The sequence below is a fragment of the Anneissia japonica genome, unplaced genomic scaffold (assembly GCF_011630105.1).
Source record: "Anneissia japonica isolate Jap-2015-1 unplaced genomic scaffold, ASM1163010v1 scaffold287623_len557403_cov176, whole genome shotgun sequence".
Taxonomy (NCBI): domain Eukaryota; kingdom Metazoa; phylum Echinodermata; class Crinoidea; order Comatulida; family Comatulidae; genus Anneissia; species Anneissia japonica.
In genome coordinates this window covers 509,297-516,131 of record NW_022683923.1, presented here as the reverse complement: position 1 = coordinate 516,131, position 6,835 = coordinate 509,297, and positions in this window count along the sequence as shown.

Sequence of the window (6,835 nt, the reverse complement as noted above, 5' to 3'; positions counted from 1 at the left end):
TTAGCAGGGCACAGTTATGGTAAGCGGAAATGGGAGTTTACCTTGATTGGCGCCGCCGCGTGGTGCTTCAGGTAAAATGTTCAGACAGTGAGTAAGCAGTTAATATTCTTCGCTGGTACCTTTACTTGTTTTTTTTTTTAAATTTATATTTTTGTAGTCTTTTATTTTTTTTCATTCATTCAATATTTATTGTCATTGTATAACGTAATGAATACAGTAAAATTGAGATGGCGCATACAAAGCAAGTGAGATAAGTGATATTGTAAAAAATGACCTAAACAAACCTACAAGCTATCAATAAGTACAAATTTCTTTTTAATTGAGTTATGAATAACAAAATGTTAGAGAGGCGGTTCGTAGTTTAAATTGGTAGCAATACGACAATAGCTTATTAATGGCGTCTAAAAGCCTATTATTTATCTGATATAATAGTAAGATTGGGGGAGGGGGTTAAGAGGATACGACGTCTCGCACATGGTCTCCATGTGGGTCTTGGGCAGCCCCTTGGCTGAAAGGGGTAGACTGTGTCTCCCTCCCTTGATCTATAGCCTCAGAATCCTAGGCCAACCTAACCTCCTAGGAGGTACCCCTGGATACTGACACCCGTAAGGGCGTTTGCAGACGAGGCTCTGGAGCAGTAGGAGGCCCATAAAAGGTGCATAGTGCAGACCCACAGGTGTAAGTGGACACGCCCTGGCTGTGTACCAACTCCTACCCCAGCTATGGTTAAATAACACAACCCTCACTGCCTTGTGAGTAGATTTTTATTTTTTTAATCAATCAATTAATTAATTAATTAATTTACGAACGAACGAACGGACGGACAGACGAACGAACGAACGAACAAACGAACGAACGAACGAACGAACGAACGAACGAAAGGACGAACGCACGCACGCACGCACGCACGCTAACCTAACAGTCAAGAGATAAAAGTTAAAATTCAAGTTAAAATTCAATATTTAAGGGACGGGAGAGAGGTATTCTATTTCCAGAACAACTGAGAGTTTTCTATCGAGTTGACAACAGAGGCAGAAACAAAATGAAGAAACTTTCGGTACACTTATCCATGACTCACAATAAATACAGTTATTTTGAGTAAAAACACTTCACCTTTTCTCGTGATCTACTTTTGATATACTTGCACACTCCAAGCACTGCTATGAGAACAGCATATACACAGGAAAGGCTCCACAACGATTTAGTTTTAACCTTCTCACAGATTGCGTTTAAACCTAATTAAAAGTTATGATTATTCTTCTAGTTTTCTGTCATTTTGTGTTGAGTTACCAAGTGTGTGTACCAGTTGAAGCAGTATGTGGCAACAATATATCGAGACATCTCGATGGTGAGATATTAATTGGAGGAATATTTCCAATCCACGAGCGACTAGAAGTGAATATCATAGGGAAGACGGGGCCGCCGACGGAAAAATGTGTTGATTTTTACGCTCCTTACTACATGGCCGCAGCTGCGGCTAGATTTGCAGTGATGGAGATTAGAGAGAAAAAGTACATTGATTTAGGAAAGTTGGAACTCGGGTACAAGGAAGAACAGTTTTGCAACTCCCCAGTGTCAGCGGCGGGGGCTATACTAAACTTGACAAACAATAATAAAGTGAAGGCAATTGTATCTGGTGCTTTGTCTAGTAGTACGACTACCATCGGACCAATAGTTGCGCATTACAGTATCGCTACAATTGCAACGTATGCGACAAGTGAACTGCTTTCAAACAAAAATATCTATAGGACGCTTTTTCGGACAGTGTCAAGTGACAGGTGGCAGTCACAGCTTCTGGCAAACATTTCCGAGTGGTTTAATTGGAAATGGGTTGGTGCAGTCGCCATTGACGATTCATACGGACGGAGCGGTCTCCAGATATTCACAGACGAACTTGAAAAGAAGAATATTTGTGTCGCATTTAAAAAATACCTGCCGGTTAATAGTAGTAAAGAACGGGATAAATTTCTTCAACAACTGGTACACTCAAAAGTCGAGGTTATCTTTTTCTATACTTCGCTTGACCTAAATTTAAAGGATTTCTTTCAGACCGCAGACAATATGGGCGTATTGCGTAAGTAGTCATGGTCATATGATCAATTAGTTCTTCTTTTCTTAGCATTGCATTAAAAATAAAACTATTATTTTTAGAAGACTTTTATATCTTGTTATTCGAACAAGCCGCCCCGCCAATAATGATGATTTCGAATAAAAAAATATTACCGATGTTTCAAAGCATACCGATGTTTCAAGGTATACCGCCTTGAAACATACATAAATAAGATCTGCATAATCTATATTATAATGATGCATATTTCAAAGCCAAAAGTATAGTGTATATCCCATTACGTTAGATAATGTCTAGGATTACGTCAGATAATGTCTATCGCTCTGAAAATCTGTTAGAGTTAGATTAGAGTGTATAAATTCCACATGATCAAACATTGGGAATTTGAAGGCATGTATTAAGGGGATGGTTTCATTACAAATAAAAAAAAAAACAGAAATAAAAAACAAAAACGATACAACCTCCCTTCCTACCGACCTATCAACAATTTTGTTTTATATGGCCTTATTTTCAGCAACTGTTGACTTTTGAAATTGGTTGTCTGTCTTTATCCTAATTCATCACTTTGTGGTAGCAAGGCAGAATTTATGACGTAAAACTTAGAACATATACTGCCGTGATTCGGAAGAACGCATTATAAGCCAAAATCATAGTTTTAATATATTGAGCAAAACGCGTTTCTTGTTAGCCTTTTGTTATGGAAATGAATTAAATTGAATTGTTTGTGTAAATGTACTAATTATACAACAGAAAAACATACTGAAGTACTTTTTCTGTATATTTTTTTCTATAACCCAGTCAAAATGGACATAATGCGCTTTTCCAAATTAAAACAAAAGCCAATAAAGCATGAAAAAATCTGATGTTAGGCATTATATCCAGTTTTGCCAGTAGAATTCATGCATTATTCTTTACTTAAGGAACAAATTAAAGTGAATTTTCACCAGGACTTTAGAGGTTTAAATTCCATTATGTTTAAATAACTTAAAACAAAACAAAATATAATGTTTTTAAGGGTTTTTGTTTATATTATTTAGCAAAATTATCGCATTCGCTCTCATAAAATATTTACAAAATGTGTCTGATCTGATTTATTAGATGTTGTATTTCCCCTAAAATTTGGTATGGTACATGTAAAATTTTAATTAAATACTATCGTTAACCACTACAGAAAGAACAAGCAATAACACTGTTAGTAAGTTTTTTACATCATAAATAATCAGTTTATTTAAATTCACTATGAAGAATACCCCCTTTCAATTTAATAAACAAAAAAATAAATAACAACTTCTAACTAAACACACTTCTTCAGGCCCATTTATACATTTTTGTTTCCTTATATTATAAGGAAGTGTACTCATTTTAATATAGCTAAATATTTATAATTTAAATTTAGCATAGGTATTGTATCTAAATTCCAAGCATTGGCTTAATTGGAAAGTCTAAGTAAAACATTTTTAAGTTTGATATGTATGTATTTAATTTTGTTTTTTGAATGGTCTTAGTTATAATAATAATTATTTATATTACAGACTAAAATTCATAATATTATGGCCACAATTTGGTCATGGGAATATTGCAACTTATTCTTTAAAAGATGAAGAACAATGCATTCTTCTTTTATAAATTGTACTCTAATCAAAAACAAACTTGGTATTTTGCCTTATTATGCCCTTCCACCAGCAAGGGAACTAATTAAATATGCATCATTGTCTTCTGTCATTGGTTGATTGCTCGCTTTTCAATGCTTAGTTGATATAATGCACTCTTCTCGATTTGTTTGCTTTGGTGGATGGACATAATGCGTAATTCTCATATTAAACTCATATTTATAAACATTTTTTAGGGTATATGATCAATTCACATGATAGATTACATCCATAAGATGCCACTAAGCCAAAAATCTCAAAATTCTCAAAAATGGATATAATGCGTTTTTCCGAATCACGGCAGCATAGTTCCAGAATATTAACATATAGTGTCTAATCTATAGTGTCTAATCTATGTATAAGCTTCCTAATTTTGATCTACAGTATAATAATATCTTCATCTGATCGCCTTTCTTAATTTAACATAAACAAATGCTTCGCTATCCTTCGAGGTCGAGGATAATGGTCTATGTTACGGTAATTTGTTGGTGGACACTTAGGTGGCTTATGAGTTCAATCCTGGCCCTAAAAGTATTTTGTTTTGTTTGGCATTAATGGCAGGTAGTTAATTGGTCACAGCTGCCTCTCTTTTCGTTTCCTTCACTTTTCATCCAGTTCTGGATTTTGTTCATTCTCGAATAGTGGTTCGCAAAAGCGTTCTATCTGTGACATTGACTTCCCAATTGTTGACATCAATGTTTTTTCATGATTGCTTTTAAGGTGATTTGAAATCTTTTCCTTAAGTTTTCACCTGATCTAACGTGAAACGGCTCGCAGTTGCTACTTCTGACCACTAACGTAGCAAGCAGTTACCATGATGAAGTCTCAGGATTCGAATAAAAAATTTAGGACATTCATAGCTAAATAGAACCTTCCATAACAGATCACTTGCTACCGAGTCAAAAGCATTTTTTAAGTCGATGAATGCCACATACAATGTTTGGAGTTGTTCATAACATTTTTCTTGCAATTGGCGCATTGTAAAGATCATATCAGTTGTTCCAAGTGGTGGTCTAAAACCAGCTTGTGTTTCTGGGAGGATTTTCTCGGCTAGTGGTTTCAGGCGGTGATTCATGATACTGGCGAGGACCTTGCCTGACATCAATACAAATAAATGCATAACATTCACCACCACATTTTATCTATGAGTTGTCTAGGAAAAATATCGTAACCTGAACGTTGGGAATCTATGCCTAGTAATAAATTAGAAAATATTTGTATTTCCGTCTGCAATTAGTCCAATCTTCACTTAGTGGTCATAAATAATTGTTGTATTATATTAAAACTAATCGCGATGCTTAACAAACAAGAGGGTAAGACATAAAGTACCTACTATATAGAGCCCTTCTTCTTGCGTCTGATATCAAAAATTATATGAAAAAGTCCTACGGAAGAAAAACTTAACTTGTTATAACAATAAATTACATTTATTAATACGTAAATCCAAACGTCAGTACTATCTTTAAAAAAATAAAGAATCTAAAAAATAATAATTAAAAAAAACAATAAATAATATTACTGAACGAAACAAAAACTATGATATATGATAGAATTTAAACGAAACTGTGGGGAAAATCCACATGACCCCCAAATTATAGCAAATGACTTTAATAAGACTTTTGTCAACGTCGGTACTCAACTTGCATACAAAATATATAACTCTGGTAAAGAACACCATAATTAGGGGATTGAAGGACCCTGTCATGGATAGCATTTTCTTACCACCAATTATAGAAGAAATAGTAAAATTAGTAAATAAAGTCGATTAAACAAAAAGCCCTGGATATTAAAATATTGAAAAATAGTGGGGTAGCCGTGTCTACTGTTTATGAAAATATTGGTAACCTAAAAGTTAAACGAATAGCAAAATAAGTTAGTAAACCCCTTGCTGTTATTTTCAACTTATCATTATCAAGGGGCTTGGTTTCTGATAAACTAAAAATAGCCAAGGTCATACCTATTTATAAAAAGATGGTGTAGAGTGTTATTCAAATTGTCGACCAGTCTATATTATTGCCTTGTTTTTCAAAAATACTTATATAGATACCTGGAAAAGAATTGTATACTGAATGATAAGCAATTTGGTTTCAGAATCACTCGACTTATTTAGCTATAACCGATTTAGTAGGCGAGATAAATGAGGCAGTAGACCACAATAAAACCACAGTTGATATTTACTTAGATTTGTCTAAAGAATTTTACGCTATTTATCATGGTATGTTGATGCATAAACAAGAAAATTATGGTTTCAGAGGAATTGTATTAAAGTGGATTTAAATATATGTATTTAATAGAAAGCAATATGTATCTTACAATTCATGTAACTCATATCACAAAAACACAATCTATATAGTACCACAAGAATCGATATTGGGTCCACTTTTGTTTATATAATATGCAAATTATATTGTTAACACCTCACCAATACTTGAATTTATATTATTTGCGGACGACACCACAATATTCTACTCGCATAAGGATATTAAGTTTGATCCATTCAATAGACAACTTGAAGAAGTAAAAAATTAGTTGAAGGCAAAGAAATAATCTCATAATACAAGCAAAACTAACTTTATGATTATGGGGGAGAATTCATAAAACTGCTAAGAACAGTGAAAACATCAACATCATATTAGGATGACACGTGTCTGGTTTAAGTAGATAAAACTAAATTTCTTGGTGTTTTAATTGATGAAAATCTTACATGGAAGCCCCATATTGCTTATTATTGAGTATATATTACGCTCTTTTTATAGCACTCTCATTTAGCCACATATAAATTATGGTGTTCTTGCATGAGGAAGTACATACAAGACATACCTTGAAACAAATTCAAATTACAAAAACGTGATGTAAGAAATATATAATTTGCCCACTTTTTAAGTCATACAAATCCATTATTTACTGGTCTGAATATTCTCACCATTTATGATATTTTTTAATTTGAATTGGATGTTTTTATGTACAAACACTATGTGATGAATATAGATTCATATAGGAGGCCCTCTGTTGGTTCATACATATATAACATACCTTGTAGTATAATGGTAGAGTCCCGAAAGTTTAGTGCGGTAAAGAACGAGTGTTGCGCGTTGGAAACTAGGGACGCCATACTGTA